This window comes from Kryptolebias marmoratus, linkage group LG9 (assembly GCF_001649575.2).
Source record: "Kryptolebias marmoratus isolate JLee-2015 linkage group LG9, ASM164957v2, whole genome shotgun sequence".
In the NCBI taxonomy this organism is placed as follows: domain Eukaryota; kingdom Metazoa; phylum Chordata; class Actinopteri; order Cyprinodontiformes; family Rivulidae; genus Kryptolebias; species Kryptolebias marmoratus.
The window spans coordinates 14,705,561-14,726,329 of record NC_051438.1 but is presented as its reverse complement, the minus strand read 5'-3'; the positions used below and the strand labels follow the sequence as shown (position 1 = coordinate 14,726,329).

At 41.5% G+C, this 20,769-nt stretch overlaps 1 long non-coding RNA gene across 2 annotated transcripts in view; it reads right to left on the bottom strand.

Moving 5' to 3' along the window:
• Positions 1–20,769, bottom strand: part of LOC119617346 — a 46,397-nt gene that overhangs the window by 20,564 nt on the left and 5,064 nt on the right. Inside the window, exon 3 of one of the 2 annotated variants that reach the window (XR_005233582.1) lies at positions 11,932–12,096. The exons of the other annotated variant lie outside the window; for it this stretch is intronic. This is a non-coding gene — a long non-coding RNA (uncharacterized LOC119617346). Of the gene's footprint in view, positions 1–11,931; positions 12,097–20,769 lie in introns of those variants that run through there. 2 annotated transcript variants of the gene reach the window in all.

Here is a 20,769-nt window from a genome sequence, read left to right as displayed (position 1 = left end):
CCATGCAGTGTCCAGAAAGAGGTGTTGTTCAGCTTGTAGGGCACCACAACTGCTTCCACCCACCTCCATCATCATCATCATATGAAATTACTTTTTGTCACAAGAAAAAATAGTGGCTGGTAAAATATTTGAGTGGCTGGTAAAAAAATTTGTCCACCAGCCACTATGGCTGGTGGGCAAAATTTTTAATTTTCACCCCTGAAAACATCTAACTAAAACTTCTGCACAGGCAAAAAAAAATTACATTTACTACTATTTTCAGTGCAAACATGCTTACCAAAGTGTAACCGCTGTAGATATAAATTTATTTAAAAAAAATATATATGATAAAAAAAATTTTTTTTTCAAAATGATTATCATCAAAGCATTAGTAGTAGCATTAAAAACAACAGTAATGTGATAAGTAAGACCTTTGGATTTTTTTGTGATATTTTTACATTACTAATTAAAGTTTTTCCTTTTCCTTCTGAAAAGTCTGCTCCATCATTGTTAGCACAGGAGGACAAGCATTACTTTGATATTTCTATTTGCTTGGGGAGGTTTAACTAAAGGTCAGTTTTTAGTACAAATAAGTACTGATAGTACCCGAACACGTCGTGGGACACAGACCTGCCAGTTTCTGCTTGTGATAATAAGTACATTTCTGTCTGTCAAATTTATTAGGATGATGAAGACAGAACACACACAGTAGCAGCTACTTGAGAGGATATGATCATAACCTTTGAACAGAGTTGTGACAGATGTCCATATATCTGCCGATGGTTTAGTCAGGTGGACAGCTGTTCATAAACACATTCCAGAGCTCCAGACGATGAGCAATTTTCCAGGGAAGGTGGAAAGTAGAAATGTTAAAATCACAAGCTTGTTTAGGGTTTTTTTTTTTTAAGGGTGATCAGTGCTTTTTAAAACTTTACATCTTTGACCCTCAGACACCTGGCTTTCTCGTTGACCTGAAATAGCCTGTCTTTTGTCTGCGACCTCTCTGTGCTTCGGTCAGACTGATGGTTGTGTGGATGCACCTGGCCCGTACGGTTTCACTCATTCTGTCCTCTGCCTTGCATTATTAAAACGCAGGCAAAAAGTGAAACTGAGCAGCCATCTTCTGGTAGACCGCTCTTTAGCACAGTGTTAGGCGCTATTGTCTGCGCAACGAGATTCAAATACCTCATGTTCTTTATTGGGGGATATCATGTTTTGGGGAACGGCGTGGGCTTATTTGCACCAGACGGGCTGGGACGAGGGGGCGAGGTGTGGAAGACGTTTGAAGGTGGCTGCAGGTTTGGTGCTGCAGGGGCTCAGACTCTGTGTGGATCATGAGACTAACAGATGTGGTCCTGCCTCTGTTCCCCATCCAGGCTGCCGTGGCAGTCGTTCAGTGATTCTGACAGAGGTTCAGTCCGGGGGACAACAGGTCCGGGGCCTCGCGTGCACCTTTCCTTGATGTTTACCCTACATGTTGTCAGCATGGCTGGGCTGAGCCTTAAAACAGCCAGCTGCTGATGATGTCCAGGGCTGATAGAGGTATCTGCTTTCACTGAAGACGACTCTGCTCACCCATGGTGTGAATTTAACGTTTGTTCTTCAAGGCCAAACTTCAGATAAATTAAGGTTTATCTATAGCTCTCTTATTGGAACCACATTTACTCTTGATTCCCCTCCCTCCCGCTATCCCTGCTGGCCTCGCTCTAGTGAGTGATTTCATGACTTTTGTCCATCAGCATCACAAGAAACAGATGTGAGCAAGATTCCTGCTGGTTTCTGTTTTCGACTGAAAAACCTGGTAGTTGGTCAGATTGATGACACTTTGTTTGCCTGTGAACATGTTCTTCATTTTTATGGATTTATGGATTTTTGGAATGTGTCTCTGCTTTCAAAACACCTGCTCCGAAGGGATGTCAAATCAAAACAGACACTCTCAGGTCACTGCTGAGCAGAGAAAAGCCAAGCTGAAAAGTAAGTAAAGGGGAAAACGTATAAAATTAAACAACCGTTCTAAAAGTTTTAAACAAAGATTTTCTATGATCTGTTAGTGCTTAGAGTAATTGTTGGGGAGGAATCTCAGCAATTACCACACCAAATTTTAGCTTAATATTTAATATTTTAGCTCAGCACGTGTAAAATTCATTGAGTTGTAGCCATTTTTGAGTTTTCTAAAGTTAATTAGCTGTGGAGCCATATCGAATCAGGTTGACTACAGATGGATGTCCAGTTATTACTTTCTGAGTGTTTCAATAAAATCCATTCACTGGTTCATAAAATATTCTGCTAACACACAAGACCAACAGTCAATGCTAAAGTTTTAACCAACAATCTTGTGCAATTAGTGCTCAGAGTATGTGTTGGAAATTATCCTCAGCTACTACGTCATCAAAATTTAGCTCAATAGCTGTAAAAATGTTTAAAACTTGTGTTTGCTAAGTTTGCTAAGCTGTGGCAGCCATCTTGAATCAGGTTGCTTTTGAATGGTAATCAGTCGTAGATGGGCATCCAGTGACAAAGTTTCATTAAAAACTTTCATGAGATATTTTCTGCTAAAAAGGCAAACAGACACAGGCAGTCTTTCATGGCAGCAGGCAAAAAATACATTAAAAAAAATAAAAACATGAAAGTTTTTAGCGTTCACAAAACACAAATGTGTGCCATAGCAGCTGGAGTAACCACCAATAATTTTCACTCTATAAAAAAATATTTTCTTAGCAATCATTCACTTGAATGTACTCAAAGCTGAAATTTCAGCAGTCTTATCCAAGAATATTAAGCTCTTACTTTTTATGGTTTAGCGCGGCACCAAGTGTTTAATCTCTAGTGGACAGAAAATGTGCTTCTGTTTTAATAAAGTGTGGCTAAAATGGTCAAGTAGAAAAACAATTAATGTTGGATTCACGGGTTTTCTCTGATGTGTTTAACCTGTGGTTAACCTGATAACTCCAAGAGCAGCTCTGGAAAGTAGAGTGATCGGCCATTCTTTGCCAGCTTCGGAGGCCCTGTCACTTCACATTAGCAATAACAGTCAGCTGCATCGCAGCCGGCTCTGTCTGGCAGTCAGCTGGAGAGCCTTAAACACCTGCTCGTGTTAGGCAGTTTCCATGGAATAAAGCTGTAATTCCATCAGGAATTGATTGCAAAAGGGGGGGAGGGGGGAAAGGGAAAACAAATATGTGTCTGCACATACAGTAGACTTCACTGGAAAGAATGCCTCTGTGTATTGTTTTAAGAAAAGAGAGAAAAAAAGAGGTCTGTACTTTTACCACAGAAGATCAAAGAGGTCATGTGATACAAGACACTTTAAAATGAACTGCAACCTGGCTCCCAGCTGCCGCAATCTACAGCCTCCTTCGATAATTGTGGAGAATTACAAACTGTTCTGGTTGCCTAACATGTGAGCGTTTTTGTTCATGTGAAAAAGGTCAAAGGTGAGGTGTGCACTGCTTGACAGTGCTTGATATAACCTACGCAAAGTCATTTTTTTCAGACAAATCTTAAAAGCTGGTGGCAGTAAAGCGGGCACGCTTTTTAAAATTTTTTATTTAAAGTGTAAGGATCTTTCAGTATAAGATGTTCACAACACATGTCTCTGGAGGAGGTTTATCATGGCAGGAACACGGGAAAATGTTGCAGAAATATGCTGGTCATCAGAAAGGAATGGATTACAAAACCATCTTCTTTAGGAATTTGAACTCCGCCAATCTTCAACGGATTGTGTATAAATGGGAACAACAAGAGACTTCTGTCCACCAAGGCAAAAGTCATCAACAGACGTAGAGAGCAGGTCAAACAATAAAACGAGTTTTTCTACTTAAATTATTATTATTATTATTATGTCGTTATTATCAATGTTCTCACCACCTACTGCCTTGGCAATGGTATTTCAATAATTTGTTTAAATTCCTGCAGATATTTAGATAAAAACTGCTTTTATAGATGAAGAATTAAAATGTTAATTAAAACAAATTAGAAGTAATGCAGGTGGGGCCTTAAGAAACAGCTACTTACTGTATTTCATTTGGCGCATATTCAAGAACCAAGTATCAAAAGTGAATTATTAGCATTTAGTGCAATTTAATCATGAGCAGCTCTAAATACTATTATTTTTGAACGAGTCTTTCTCCAAATATCTGAAGAACTCCCTTTTATATAAACAATTTTAATCTTTATTTTTATGAACACACTAATACACGTGTTCATTCAATGATCAGCCAACCACTCTGCTAAGACCAAATGTAGTATTATTTCTTTGAGGTTACCACTCAAAAAAAAAAGTACATTTTTCCATCATTTTGATAAATACAAATTTCTCACATCTTCCAGATGGAAAGATACGTGTTATTGCCAGGACTGAATACGCTGTGGGAAAGTCCTAATATCAAAGCCTTCTGAAGGATCTAGAGAGTTCTTCTTGCACACTTCTTGGACACGGTAGAAACACGAGTCTTCACACATTCATCATCCCACAAGAGTACTATTAACATCACCATTCCTCATCCAGTGGCAGGCAAAGCATCTTGCTCAATCTGGATTCATCTCTCGTTGAGATCATGCAATGTGAATTTATGTATTTATCTAAGAGTAGCCTGTTTATAACCTCGTCCCTGGGTGTTTGCCGATTAGCTTGACCAAGTGTCCTTAACAGTGAACTGCAGCCTCTAGTGGACACCTAAAAGCTCGACAACACAAGTGACTGAAATGATAAACCATGCTTTTTCAGCAGTTATGTGTAAGAGTTAGCAGGTTCTATGCTACAGATATATATTTTTTAAATATACAGACGAACATTTGTTTGCTTTAAACATTAAATATTAAAACAAATATTATAAAGCAGAAAACAATGCATGAGCAGTAAGTTTTTCCACATGGTCTTAGAACAGGTTGTTTTGTTCTTGCCGTGTATTCGTTGTTTACTTTGTCTCCTCGCCCTGCTAAAACATGACATACTGTCTCAGCACCGACAGGTATTCTACAGACTGTCTCCGCTGAGCCTGAACACTCGCACATGCACAAACAATTTCCCCCCACGTTGATGGCTGAGTGAGAAAAACATTCCTCAAACAAGAAGTGGAGGTGCCCTGAAGGACTTTGTGTGTGTATGCGTGTGTGTGTGTATGTGTTTGTGCACGAGAAACAAGAAGAGGAAGATGTTTGACTCTGGACATGACTTGTAACACTGTGGGGCAGGAGGCACTGTCTCTCTCTCTCTCTCTCACACACACACTGTGAATGAGAAAGACTTTTTTCTCTACATAAACACAGACACCTTTGTGTAAAAATCACTTTGTATCCACAAAGACTACAATTTGTTCCCCACATTTACTATAATTCTCTTATGTTGGTGTCCTTTCAGGTTTTATGATGAAAAACAAGCACACACACACACACACAGCTGGAGAGTGAGGCCAGGTGGATTACATCAGGAGTTGGGTATTGCTTCAGGTGAAACCTTGTCATCTGCAGGGTGTTGGCATTGTACATGGACTTATACAGTGATCTCTGGCATGAGACAATTTGTTGAGGCAAAGGATAGAACAGCAAATAAATAAACATGTCTCCAAGGCAATATCAAGCAAGTTCTCTCACGTCTGCTTCTGTGCCTTTGGAGCAAGAGTTTTCTTGAAGCTTCGCCACTGTTGCTGCACTTAAACACCTGCGGCACAAACTGTGAGCACAGCCTGGGAAAGGAAGGTTTGTGGTTCTCTTGAGGTGTGCGATCAGAGGAAGTGTGTTTCGAACAGGGCGTAGGGCTGAAGGACTGGATAGGCACACGTAGCTGGACCTGCAGGATGTTTTTATAAGGAAGGCGATCCCCTTCTGCATAATCCATGCAGGCACAGGAGTGTCACAAGCTGGACAATGATCTGAACGGTGTGCCCCAGTGTGCTTGGTAAACATGGGGTAGGTCAGTCAAGTGCAAGGATGAGGCCTTTCCTGTCTCGTGCAACCAGGCTTCTCTCTTCCACAATCCACCAGTCAGAAGGCTTACAAAAATAACCCCCAAAAAACCCAACCAAAACCACACAAAAAGTGTAAATTTGGTTGGTCCTCCTTGGTCTCTGAGGGACCACCACCACTTTGAGGTTTTTCCCAGGGAGGAAGTGATTGGATCCCTCCAGTCAGCGCAGTGTGGTTAAAGTAACTGTGTTGCTGCTCCCAGTCAGGAGGAATAAATAAATAAATAAAAGAAAAAAGCGAACTCCACTTCATAACATTTTAATTGGCTTTGGATGCTTAGCTGTGGCTTGCCTGCGGTTACAGCGGTCAGGCAAGTATGGAGTGCAGCAGCCACGGGATGTTTTAAGCTCCCGAAAACACACAGACACACACACACACACAGCCAGGAACTACAATCTGTCTGTCTCTCGCTCCTTAAAGGCCAGGAGTGCTACACCACATGGCATTTCCTCTGACATAAACACTTGCTGAAATGAAACTCCCTCATTACATCGTGTTAGAATGACTGCATGGTGCAGCGAAACACGGCTCCGAATCCACCAGCGGCTCATGTTCCAAACACTGTAAACATGCGGCGCTTGTTTCTGTTAAGGCCTGATGTTTTCTCAGGGCCAGTGAAGGTCTAGATGTAGCAGCATGTCTTATCAACCTTAGCAAACACAGAAATGGTTACAGCTCAATCAATTTTACAGATAGTCAGCTAAAAGTAGGTGTGGTCCCAGCTGAGAGTCATGCCCATCACATACCTGGAGCACTAACAGACTGTTCAGTTCTTTGACAAGGAGCAAAATGTGATTCAGAGTGGCCTCTCAGCCTAAACGAGATAATATGAAGAAGGCGTTTTTCCTGCACAAACGTTCCTCTGGTACCTCAAAGCGAATTCTTCAATTAGAGCCTGATCTCATGTCACACATCTGTTGATCCCATCCACCCAGCTCCTGGAGTTTCCTACCTATTTATGAGAAAGCCATCCATCCGCCTTCAAGCCTCCTAATCCCCCAGCCTCCATTATTCCTGGGAAGTGCACTGTCACCATAGCGATCAAGAGCGAAAAACAGAAAAACAACACAACAGACAGGGAGGAGGCAAAAGGCAAAAAAAAAAAAAAACCTTTAATGAGAGAAATGTAGAAGGAGAAAACAGGGAGGGAGGCAGGAAACAATTGTGAAAATTCTCTAAAGGTCAAAGCACTCGCGTGAATATATATGAGAGAAAAAAAAAATGAACAAAGAGAAAAAAAGAATCAGCCATGAAAGTGTCAGTGTGGAGTTTGTGACAGGGTTTGCCTGCTCAGGCGAATGGGTCTCAGGGGCTCTTTATTTTTAAAGCTTGACTGCAATTTGGATAAGAGAGGCAGTGGTCCCAGAGAAGGAGCCGCCAACCCTGTCAGGCTGCTGGAGGAACCCTACGCGGGGTCAGCGGGCAAGTCCCGTCCCCCACGCCTCTGATGCACGCACCTCCTTCACATGCGCTGGTTCTGACAGTGTGAGATGCTATCAGAGCTGAAAGGGCTGTCAGTTTGTTATTGTTTATCGTGTCCTCCCTTCATCTCTCTGCCCGAAATAAAGGAAAATACGCCTCTGACATGAAATGTCTCAACTAATCTGTGACCATGGAAACATGAAAAATAATAAAAGCAGCTGTAGAACACGGACATGCAAGGTATTTAACAACTATTATTCGGTTTAAATGCATTCAGAGCGTATAGGTCCACGCAACTTTAGCATGTAACGTAATGAGGCCAACAAATGGGAACATGCGAGCTGGAGAGATGAACCTGATATGTTCTTGTTTTGATCAGGAGGCTCCATTACAAGTGCAAATGTTAAGCCTCCAGAAGGCTGGCTGCTGGCTGGTTGATGGGATTAGAGAATACATAATTGCTCGCCAGTCACATGTGTCATAAAGGGAGATGCCAAACCCTTTGTAATGAGGATTATGTGTCTTTTCCATGGATTCATTGTTCCACTCTGTGACATTATTGTGTGCGCCGCGAGGGCCCATATCGCTCCCATCCTGACTGTCTTTGTCTGATTGCACACCGGGGCCAACTACCTTGACTTTCCACTGTGCTCTCTGAGCTTTTTACTGGTCAGTGTGGATACAGCGCAGCGCCGGCCAAAACCTGTAAAACTAGCACAAGCATGTTTCGCTTCAAGGTGCGAACTAATAGAGTCTTTGAGTTTGGCAGCGAAAAAAGCTTTAGCTCTAGCTGATAGTTGAGTTATTGTGCTTTTTAACAAAGTCGGACTTTGAAACCTTTTCTTTTGGTGTTTTAGTGCTAGAATGGAGAAGGAAATTACCAGTCTTTTCAACTTGTTTATTGTTCAGTTTATTAAATGATTTTAAGTGCTCCCACAGCTACTATAAAGTCAAATAAGTAGCTGTATTTACATCAACCATCCGTCAGAAGGCAAATACAAAGACCGCATCTCAGAGAGCTGCTCCTTTCTGGTTTGTGTAAGTTTGAGTGGTTTCAAGTGAGAGACAAGGAAAAAAAATCTAGACAAAGGAATTAAAGATCAGTTTTTCAAAACCTACAGTTTTTAATAAAAGCTCATGGACAGTGTGACTTAGGAACATTTTCTTCCTACATATATTTTTTTCATCTTTCAGCTGTTTTAAAATTTACCAGCAAATAAACAAGCAGGCCACCAGAAGCTGTTCCGCCAAATATGTCATTTACCTTGATTCATAAACTCAGGAAATATTGTTTATCCTTACAGATAATATCCCTCTGGGCTGTGACTTGTTGGTGATCTCCAAATTGTCTTGAAGGAGTCCTCACTGTGAACCACAGAGGGACGCAGTCTTGTCGCTTGAACTTTGAACATAATAAAAATTTAAAAAAAAACTGGCGGGATAATTATTTTCTCAGAATAGTTGCAGAGTTGTTGTAGGTGTCTCAAACTTAGTGTCCAGAATTCTAAAGTATTTATTGCTCTCCTGATGACAGAAAACATAAAAACCATGCCAATGATAAAAGCCAGCGAATAAAAAACTGGTCCAAATCTGCTTGTCTTCAAAAGTGTATTTCAGTAGATTTAATTCTTAACATGGGGCCAGCTGCGAAGGTGGATACAAAGCAGGTAGACGCAGGTACGATGTGGGAGGCCAACAAAATAATGTGCACGGCCTAGAATATAGTTTTGGAAGCTGGACACACAAACAGAGGCTATGATTTTCAAAAACTGCTCATGCAAAACTCAGCCACGCAGCTCGCCGATTGCATACACACAGCATTCAATGAGACTGAAACTGAAAATTAGCTGATTTTCTAACAGTTTTCCTGCTGTTTTGAGCACCAACTAGTCTCCAACAGGCCCAGACTACTGAAGCAAGAAGTGAAGAGTATAAATGATTACTGCATCCACTACATAAGACTGTACACTTAAATGTTACGATCTGTTTGTATTTTCAAAATACTGAAGTTGTCATTTACAAATCTGTGCTTAAGTCAGAGAGAACAACAGATTTCTTCAAGTTTACATTCAACAGCTTAAGCAGCTCAGCTTTTTCTAGTGGTGAGTGTCCTGTAAGGAGACACTACTCCTGCAGAAGCTGAAATATGAAGAATGAACTGAACAGCGTTATTGTGAATCCATCAGGATCATGTGATCATCTTTCAGAGTAAGTGTCAGAGGAGTTGTGTGGCCTTAAAGAACAGCTGGATTCTCACGAGATAAGAATCATGAGAAAAGCCATCTTGCAGGCTTTTATGTTTCGTGGGACCAATAGGGTTCCATACTGAGACCAATCAGGGTCTCATACTGGTGCTTACAGCTGGTCCAGCATAAGCATTGAGAATACTCTGAAAGCTTTTATCTATAGAACTGATGTTAACACTTTTGGCAAAGCTTACTAATCTGTTTGTGGATCTTACTGGTTTAAGTTTGCTTAAACAGCTTATTAATTCAGTTTCCTACTGAATATTCTTGGAATTCAATGTCTCCAGATGTGCACTGGTCTGTTTGCTCCATCTTGTCGTGCCATCTGGCCTAACAAGTAAAAAACTAGTTTTAATCAAGTAACCCGAGCACAAGAATGAGAAAGTGAGGTTTAAAAACAGAACAGAAAGTGAGAAAGACATGAAAAGTTTTTAATTTACTGTTATAGCTGCCAAATCTGTGCCAGCGGAGCTTTATTGGGCTCCCCCCAGGGGGCGTTCAGCAACTCTTGACTTTTCTATTTTTAAATCCAGGGTATTTTTCATGCTGTTCCTCACTTTTTACTTTTAACACATTTGCATTTTCTGTTTCTACCTGCTATACATTGCAGCTGAATGTCATTGTCTGACTGCTTTTAAACTAAGAAGCAGCTGATTTTAATTTGAACCCTAATGCTCATGGATAGAAGAAGAAACATTAAATCTTGTAGTTCACTGCAAACATAGGAAACTTGCATGAAATTGGTCCTCAGAATGTAATTTTACATCTTGCTTTGGCATCGCCCTTGACCCTGCTGCAGGAGTGAGGCAATCAGTGCATGTGAAGCTCACAGATCCAGATGAACTTTGAAGTGCGCGGCCGTGGAATGAGTTTCCTCACGTGCCAGGCAGTTAATTTGTGGGAGCTGGAGGACAGAGAGAGTCGGTGGTGTTTGAGGCCTGCAGCTGCTCAGACCTGACCGATGCTGTGGGTTGTGTATAGCCTGGAACTGCAGCAGTAATGGAAAAGAAGTCTCTGATCTCTGGACAGCCATGACAGTGGCAACAGTTTGCTGTGTGAACAGCCCTGATCATAACTGTTCGTATGCTCCTGCGGTTCAATGTGGGACCTCTTGGACATGCTTCCTTAGTGGCAAAACATTCCCTGTCCCACTACTTGTGGGTCAAGTGACTATCATCAAGAATACACTGTAGGACTCAACAGGGATTGTTGCAAACTACCAAAGATAAAGCTGAGGACGGGCATTAAAACTTTACCAGAAATACAGGTTTTCTGATATCTGTATGCACGTTTTGTGCAGTGAAAATTTACCAAGCAGAGTCTGGAGGTATTGAAAAACCTGGATGTGTGGCTGGACTCAAAAGTGCATTTGTCTGCAAAGTTACGGTAACGAGAGCTTCAGTCCAGTGCGAGATGTTGGCGATGCCTAGAAGGGACCAACAAAAGAACATAGCAAATCTTTACTTTTAGTCGTGGCCACTGTAGCTCAGAGGATATTTAGCTGACTGCAGTTTGTAAACTGAGCCACTAATTGTCACTAAATCCTAAAGGTTTGAACTTTAAGTTAACATCTGTTTAATGAAACGATTTGAGCATGTGTTCATGTGTCACGGTTTATAAGATATTCAAAACTGATTAAACTTATTAGAAGACATGGTTGAACACACAAATATACTATATTTTGTATGTGGGGTTAACCTGGAACTCAACAACCTAAAATATAATTTAATTTTGCCATTTTCTTTACCTACTGTAGGGAATGTGCTTGTTTTATTTCATAAATCCACTTTTTTTACCACACGAATAGAATAGGAACTGAACAGTTTTTGCGACATGCTATTCACCTACAGCATTATTTTTATCATTCATTTCAGATTCCTGATAAAATGCTGTTTCTCTGACACGTAAGAAAATTGTGAACACACTTCCTGCTTGTTGTGGGTTGAATTTGCCCCCTGGGATATCACCACGCGGAGCTGTGGCCTGGCTATCAGCTGGGGAAGCACGTGCAGCTTCTGTATTTCTAAAGTTTAGGTTTACTTCTTGCAGTAGCAGTGGCACATGACCCGTTTTCATAAACAGCCACTGAAGTATTTATTCATACGATCACTTGTTTCATAATGTCCTTTTCATTTATTTGATTATGAATATTTTCCATCTGTGTTTGTGTGATTGTGTGCGGTCCTGCCCGTGTACTTTTAAACACCCTGAACACCATAAAATGGCCCTCAGTGGAGCGAGCCTTCACACAGCCTATCACTCCATTACCAGTTGCGCTGTTTGACTTGGGCCAATGTGCAAAACAGCTGTGGAAAAGGCCTCATGCCTTTTCTTTAATAGACTGTCCCTTAAGAAATGTTTTTTCCTACTCTACTCATTTTTATCAGGAGTATAGAAATACCCACCCACTTCTGTCATGTAAGATTGGTTCCCCTCCAAGTATGACATGATGGAGCTCATCTGGATCGAGTTAGGGTGGGGCACCCTGTGGAGATAGAGTGGACAAGGAGTGTCATTACTGAACAGAGCTCCATAAGCATAGCTGGGCTAAACAAAAAACTCAGCTCTCAGGAAGATTCATTTGTGGTCTTTAGCCACTGTAACATGACGGTGCATCATTTTGCTTTCTGCAGGTGCCATACCTCTGTCTCCGCTGAAACCTGATCTTGTGTCGGGTGTATTACAACTTTGCACCATTTTCCACACAGTGAAAGTGTTTTGTGGCCATTTTCGGCTGTAAAGCCCAGATTTCATTAGAGGCAGCTGAATGTGTCGCCGAAAGTTCAGTAAACTTTTGACTAACTAGATGAAGAATTTAAAGAAAAGGCATACGTTTCTGAGACTAAGCTAGGCTATAAGAGACTAGGCTTCAGTGTGTCGATTCATGTTCATGTGCTAAGGCTTATATTTACTAATTATATTGGGTTATTTTGTATATATTTTTGGATATTTAGTTTTAAAATAGCAAAGTATAAAAACACAAAACATTGAGATATTTTGGGTAAAAGGTGAGAGGTCAAAAATATGGCATTTTAAATATATATATATATATATATATATATATATATATATATATATAAATATATATAAGATTACGTTGACCCTCTAACTCTTTAAATAAGTTACTTTTTTGAAGTTAGATTTACATACAACCAGCAGTAGTAAATCTCTTAGCAAGCCTGAACTGTTCTTACATTTTATTTAAGTTAATCAAACAAGTGACTTGATTTGGTTTTTTTGAGTGTATTGAAGGAAAAAAAACTGGATTAACACATAAACTTTGCATAAACAAAGGCAGAATATTCGATTTAATTAAAGTTGGGCTCAGAGTACCTGTCAGATCATGTTATTTCTTCAACATGTGGAGGTTTTTAAGAACTTCTGTGCTCCCGATGCTTTTTGAACTGAGTGAACTTGTGCCTGATGTGGGGTGTGGATCGTCCAGTGGCTCAGTACACTGTGGAGGCTCAGAGAAGAGGCGTCGCTCTTATCGTTTTTATGGTTCATTGATCAGTTTGTTTCCTGGCTCGGCTCTGATCGTTTCCGCCTGTCCTTTGATCGCTGCAGCTGAGTGACATTATCTTTTAAAATGACATTTCCTTGTGAGCAAATTCTTTATGAAAGGATTTCCACTTGCTTTTTTAATCTCTCTACTGACGATGTTTCCCAGTCAGCCGGAAAACATCTGAATTTGCATTATAAAAGGTGACTCGTGAGCGCACCTGTTCATTCTCCCACCTCTGCACCACTCTTTGTTTCTGCTTCAGGAGCCCTCAACTATCTCAACCCCCCCTCTGGTGGCTATTTGGGGAAGATTATAGTCCGTGTAATCATTTATGCTTGCAGACGTAAATGCATAGCTGGAATAGCTGACATTTTCATCGAGTCTTGTTTGATTCCCCGAGAAAACCTCTGCTGAGAGACATCAGGCTTGTTTTTGAGGCCTCATGCATGTTAAACACCCATTAGGTTTATCTCCATGCTGGCTTTGATGGCAGCGCAATCAGACTAATTGGCCGTGGCAATGCTGATGAAATATTTCAGGGGGAGAGAAGGAGAAAACACAGACCTGGAAAACTGAATCAATATCATTAATCACAGACAGGAATCTGCTATTAATGGTATCTGTTTTCTATTAGGGGCTGGATACAGACGTCAGGGATGGGGATTATCTGACCGGTGCTATGAACCCAGCTGTCCTCGGCATGACCAAAGTTCACTCTGATCTGTGCAGCAGCGGAGTTCACAGGAGCCACTGAAAGCTCCAAAAAGGACACGATAAGCCAAGTTTGTCGCTATCTGTCAAGGTTGCAGGTGATGGAACAAATCCTGCAGGTGCAAAGAGAGTTACACCACCTTACGAGCTTGTTTTTTATCCCTTTAAGTTTTGGAGGGAAGCTGTTTTAGACACAGCAGAAGTTCTGGCTTTGAAGGGTGGTGATTCGAGCATGGGGTTCAAACAAGAGGACTCGTCTGTCCTCTGAGCAAGGCTGGCCTAACAGCTGTGGATGTTGCATTTGCGCCTTCCAAAATCTTCTGATTTGTTGTCACCCAGGACAAAATAAAGCATGACATTTAGTCACAACAACTTCTGTTTCACTAAAACCACAAATTTACTGTTTTGTTTCTGTTCGCTTAGAAAATGAAAAAGCAAACACTGACTTATTGAGACTTAACAGTTTGTTACGGTGACACATTTGCAAAGAGTTCATAAAAACATACAGTAGATTCACTATAAAAATTTAAATTCTTACCATAATGGACAGAGGGTGCTTGTTTTATGAAACAAAATGTGTTTTTTTCGGAAAGAATATGACATCAAAACATAATTTTCATCTATATACTAGCTATGAAGAAAGCAAATTAAAGAATGGAGACAAAAACACACTTCATCCTATCTAATGTTACTTTGTTATAATTGGGAAAAATAGGATAAGCTTTTGGAAGTAAACAAATGTTTTGGGGTAAAATAAATAGGAAACTAACTGTTTAATCCAAATGTACTTGAAGAAGAAGGATAAAGTTCGATCTTCGCATTTTTGTATAAGTGTATCGTGACACAAACACAAAATTTCTGATGATTTGGAAAAAAAAAAAAAGCATTGTGGATACTCATCAGGCTAGAAAGGTTACAAAACAACTTCTAATGAGTTTAGCCTTCGTCGGGCCTCTCAGATTGTGAACAAATAGAAGAAATTTAAGAGCATTGTTTCTTTGTGGCTCCTCTCTTTTTGAAGTTACAGTAAATCTCCAGCTCTCCACATGTCAAAGTGTCTTCGGGCAAAACATTAACGTCCCCTTTTCCCCCCTGAGTTGTTTATGGGTGTATGACGAGGAGGAAAAATCCCACATGTACAGTATATGTATGAACCCTCCTGCTGGAGGTTGCCCAGGCTGAACTGGAAGTGCTGCAGCTAGCTGCTGCTGCTATTTGCACTTACAAATAACCACAAAATTCTCCGTAAATAAACACACAATGTGAAATTTGTGACAGTGTAAAGTTGTATAAAATTGTATTTGATTGAGCTGCTATGAAACCTTTGAGACTGTAGGTGTTCTAAGGTGGCAGCAATCCTCTCAGGTCTTGACGCTGCTCGGACTAGCCGGTATCTCATCAGCTTGGTCAGAATTAAATTCTGTTTCTCAAGACCGACGTTGTTCAAAGACCAAAAGCACAACAGGTAAGATGTTATTTGTACAGAACGTCCTGTGCCGCAGGGCTAGAAATCCGCAGGACCAACATAAAGTGCCCCCTCTGTCTCCTGGAGTCGCCTCCTCTTTCCCGCTCCGCTCCTTGCAATTCCTGACTTTGATGTAGCGCTGCTGGTTATGCCATATTTTTCTTGGCTTTTGAACGTGAGTGGAAAATCCAGTGTAACAAAGTTCTTGTTGCTGCCCAAGCGCATAGATTTAACTTTTTATATGACTTTAAAAGATGGAGGAACTATTTGGAGGTGACACTGGCACTTTAATTCCCCCCCTAATCCCTAACTCAACACAGAGCTCTTTTGCGAATGAGAAGTCTCTTCCACACTCTATTTAACGCTGGAGCTCTCCTTTGTATGGAGGCGGTGACATCATCACTACAATACGAGTCCATTATCAGCCACCTGATGACATGTGGGCAAGTTGAATTTGTTGTCATGGAGACGGAAACACTGCAGTACATACAACGCACGTGTGCGACTGTGGCACGGCAACATGGAACTGGGAGTACGGTTTTATATTCACGCGAGTACTGCAGCTCAGACAAGTGCTTGCATTTCAAATTGGGACCTCATACCCAACACACACACAAAATTCAACTGGAGCTAAGTCATAACAGCAGTAGTGCCATTGTTAGTAGCCTGAAGTCAATCCAAGCCAGATGTACAACATTTGCTCATAATATTGAGCTTACATGACCATCAAAGAGAAACATGTTTCTACCCGTTCAGTTGCTGTTTCCCATCAATGAATCACACACACATTAAGAGGAATTTATGTTTGCACTCTTTTGACAGTAATTACTTATGTTGTCAAATTTATAATAATATCTGGAATGGCATGCCATAGCCGGCGTTGAGGTTATTGTGGGCATAGTCTGCAGCCTGTCGGACCGAATGCGTCTGTCTGGAGCTGGGAATATTCTGGACATCAACAGAGTGATGGAGGATTTGTGACCAAGCTGAGCTCCTCTGAAGATCAGCTTGGTCACAGATGTTCCTGCGCACTATTTCCAGGAGTTCGACTCATGAGAATCTCCCCGCAGGCAGCTGTCGGCCTGGCTGGTGGCTCCCGACAAGACGAGCACTGTATCGCTGCAGGGGAAACCAAAAGTCAGCTGCCAGGGGCTACAGGACGCTGCCAGTGGAAAGACTTAAAATTATAGTTAATCAGCGAAAATCAGGGTTCTCCCAGAGTGATAACTCCAGATGTTGACCCTTAATAAATAAATAAATGCACAGGAACAACATACAAGCTCCAAACTGAGCCGAGATTCAACCAGACTCTCAGCCTTTCATGGCAGCAGGTGATAACAATTTTAAAAAGTAACAATTAGTTATATGTTATAGTCACAGAACGTGCTTTTGTACAGTTCAAAACCACTGATTGCGCACCATGACTCCTCAGGCATCAGGTGGTTTGTAGAAACTGACAGCAAATGTCTTTGCAGTAAGTATCAGCTTGTACGACACATGTTTTATGTATCACTTCTATTTTTACAAGCAGTGTCAGCTAATGAAGTGTTGCTGCTGACGTAAGCGGTGATATGAAATGAAATGGCACATGTGCCACATGTCCCCCCCCCCGTGGCTCCAGACTGCATCTGTTACATTCCTCACGAAACAGAGCGAAACACGGTCACCGAGTTTGTTTTGGTGACCCGGAGCATGAACCACATTAGTGCCTACATCACAAGGCTTTAAACGCAAAGGTTGGGATTACTTCATGTCGTTTACAACTCAGTAACTGTGCCACCTTTGGCTGCCTTCTCTCACTGTGCTGGGAGCACTCACCAAATTGCCACATCAATAAATCCCCTTCCAACTTCATATGTTTTCGATTTACTTCTTGTACCTGGAACCTTTTTTTCTGTTCTATTTATTCCACTCTTGTGCCTCTGACTCTCTGCTTTTCTGTGTTGAACTGCAGCAGGGAAACAGATTCCCTCCACTACCTGCTCTGGAACATCGTACACAACGACAGCTCCGGACTCTCTCCGTTCAGGGCTGGGGAAAATAAAAGCAAACTTGCATTTTTGAAAGAGAAAACCCATTTGAAAAATAAATGAAAGGCCTAACAATCTTTGAAGGTTCACATATCTGCCAGACTGGTAAATTAAGATCTTATGATGATTACAAATGGAGTTATAGCTGTTTCAGTCGAGCCTTGTAAATCGTGTCTTGCACATTCTCACGTGATATTGAAGATCTTGCAAGATCTGTTTGAGCTCTGAGCATGTGTTAAGGATGACTCTCAGCTATCTCAAATTTTAGATCAATATCTGTAAAACTGACTGAGTTATAGACACTTTTGTGTTTTCTGATATCAGTTAGCTGTGGTGGCCATCTTGTGTCTGGTTCAGTTCAAAAGGTATTTAGTTGCAGATGAACATCTAAAGCTTACTTTGTGAGAGTTTCATTAAAATCTGTGAGCTCCTTCATGAGATACCCTGTGAATACAACACACAAACAAACACGCACACAGACACGAGCAAAACCGTTATCGCTATTTTGCCTTTGGTGGCGGGCGATAATCAGATACGGGTCACCTTTTTTCGCTTAAAGCATTCATCAGTACATCAGCACATAAACTTGGACAGCGTTCATTGCTATGTGGTTGAAACAGGTCCCATGTGAATTCCCGTTCCCTGTGGTTGGAGACAGATGAGCTGTTGTCGCCCAGCTTTTCTTTATGGCACATTACTGCTCTGTCAGAACTCAGTTCTTTACGCAACCTGGCTCTGACTGAGGTGCACACTTCAGGAACTAGACTGCTGGCAGCTGAGCTATAACAGCTTGTCTTATTGCAGCTTAAAACCTCAGACAAATACGGGCTCCGCAACGTGACAAGCGAGAGGTGAAAAATAAGCGTTGTTAAATGTTATGACCGTGATTCTACATTACTGCCTTACATACGGTGGGTAAGAAGCTAGTGAAGTTTATTTATATTCCAATAGTTCCATATCATTAATCCTGAGAGCGGCTGGCTGATAAAGGTCGTTCTGTGTGCGTACGCAGGCAGCGCTGTGTTTATTCACGAGGATGAGTGACGGACAGCGGTGGTAGAAGACGGCTGACTTGGTCCCAAGTGAACCTGACGTATATTTGCGTCAACAGGACTGGATCATCAGAACCTAATGAGGCTTTCCCCCGCATCTACCTCAGTCTATTCCCTGCTGGACCATCAGTGACTAATCTGTTTTTTTAAGGCTGTATGGAGGAGAGGGGGGAGAAAAAAAAAACAAAAAAAATGGATGTCCACGTTTTCTGATTCTTGCTGTCATGTTGCCCATGTAGAACGCTTGGAGTCTGATACAAACAGATGCAACACATCTGTTTGTAATCCAGATTGTTTCGTGTACGATGCTGCGCCCGAGTTGGCTTTTAGGAAAATTATCCCTGGTATTAACATTTGATGTGCCGTTTTGATTGGGTTTCAGTAGTTTGAGAATGGATGGTAGAGTGGTATGGTGCTTAGAGTATCCCACTGGACTGTGACTGCTGGAAACTAGTTGGCGGCTCAAAATTGCAAAATTTGAGTCTATTTTCATGTTTATAACTTGCAAAACTGTAATCTAGGCTATCCTTGTGATTGTTTTAAGACATTTTAGGAACTCCAGAGCGAATGTCAACAGTTAGCAGCTCAGTTAGTAACTGGCTTTCTGGTTTTGGTGCTGTGATCTCACAGCAAGAAGCTCTCCTGTTCTTGCCTGTTCTGGCCCTCTGGAGGTTTCATGTTCTCCTTGTGTCTGTTCTCTGTTACCTCCCACAGGTGACTCTGAATCAACTGAACGAGGAAGCGTGTGTGTGAAAGGTTGTGTGTTTCTGTGTCTGTCCCGGCAGGATTGTTGTCTTTGCTAATAGCTGCAGTTTGTTTTTACAGCACTGTTCAAAAGTCCTAAATCACTCCCCATTTATTTGTATTTTACCTCCACAGAGCCAGACTCTCTGATAATCTGTTAAAGAGGTCTTTATCAACAGTTCTTCAGTCTTTCTGAAGGTGTTTCTATAGTTTTTCTTTGAACTTTGGCTGCTTTTTCACTCATTTTTGGTCCAGGGCCTGAACCTCAAGGGATGAACCGGTGTTGCTGACACATAACAGACGATTTAACAAAGAAACAAGTTAAAATTGATCTTTAGGTTCTTTGTTACCAGCTACTAGACACAATTTGTTCTCATTTCTTTAGCTGAATCTATGGAAAATTTGACACATAAAATAGTATCTTAGCTCCAACAAAGGGATTCCCAAACAGCTTTTAGATAAAAAAAAACTTGAAATTCAGTAGTTGCCGAATTATCTTTTCTGTTTCGTAAAGTCATGACTTTCAGATACTGTTAATCTGCTGTAGGTAAGCTTATTTTCAGGTCCGCTGTATCTTCTTCTGTCCTCTCCTTGTCCACGATCTTCCTTTTATAAACACAGTCTGCACAACATGCCCTCACGTACAAGAACTTCAGAAAGAAACGAGCGAAAAAGCAGACAAAGTCCAAAGAAGAACTTATTTGGATTGTTGACCAGAAGAGATTGTTGCTCAAGACCACTTGAGCAATAAAAAAAAACCAAGGCTGTTGCATCTGTTTTTAGTGGAAAGAGTCACCTGCCAAAGATCCAGTCAGTGTCCTTGAGGATGGCTGTAGGCAGGCGTACAATCCGAAAACAAACAGCATCTAAACCTGAGAGATGATAGATTTCCCAGCTGCCCTCTGTGTCCAGAACAGCACTGTTTTCTCTCTGTTTGTATCTCGCTGGTGGCCCTTAACCGATTCCCTTTCACACAGCTAAATGACATATATGGCTACTTACTTACTTAATTGCACTCATGGAAAGTCAATCAAAGGTGTTGAAAGCGGGCCTGAATTAGAGAACTGTCTTTTGTTCCCCAGTCTGTTTGAGGAGAAAAGGGGTCACCTACAGCCATCATTTTCCACAAGCTGCTTCCAGCGGCGGCGATGAGGTGGTTAAGTTCAGCCAGACACCGGCGGCGCTGCAGCTCTCAAACGAGCTCTTGTATGCGACAAAGCTGCCGCTGTCTCCCTTTGATGCTCTGCTCTGAGTATTATCATGTGGTTAAACGCCGTGTGGCACTTTATCGCTTAGCACAGTTCGGCTCAGCTGTTCAATGACGAGCGCAGAGAGCGAGAACAATAACAGCGATGAAATGCAATTTTCACTTTAAGCCCTGCCTGCATCAAAGCCGTGAAAAAGAGGCTCCGCGGAGATGCTTGAGGTCTTCAAGGACACATAAAGTGCCTGACATGCACGCGGCGTAATGACATTCCTTTATTGAAACGCATGTAGTCCTCCTATGTGGCGTGGCCATTGAAGCTTTCCATGATCGTCGAAGACACAAACAGGTCCCCACCCTTGAGCAAATTTATTTTCACACATGCTGGGGTGAGGTGTCTGCAATTCCTCCCTGCCCTGTCATTGTTTGTTCTGCTGTTGAGTGTGA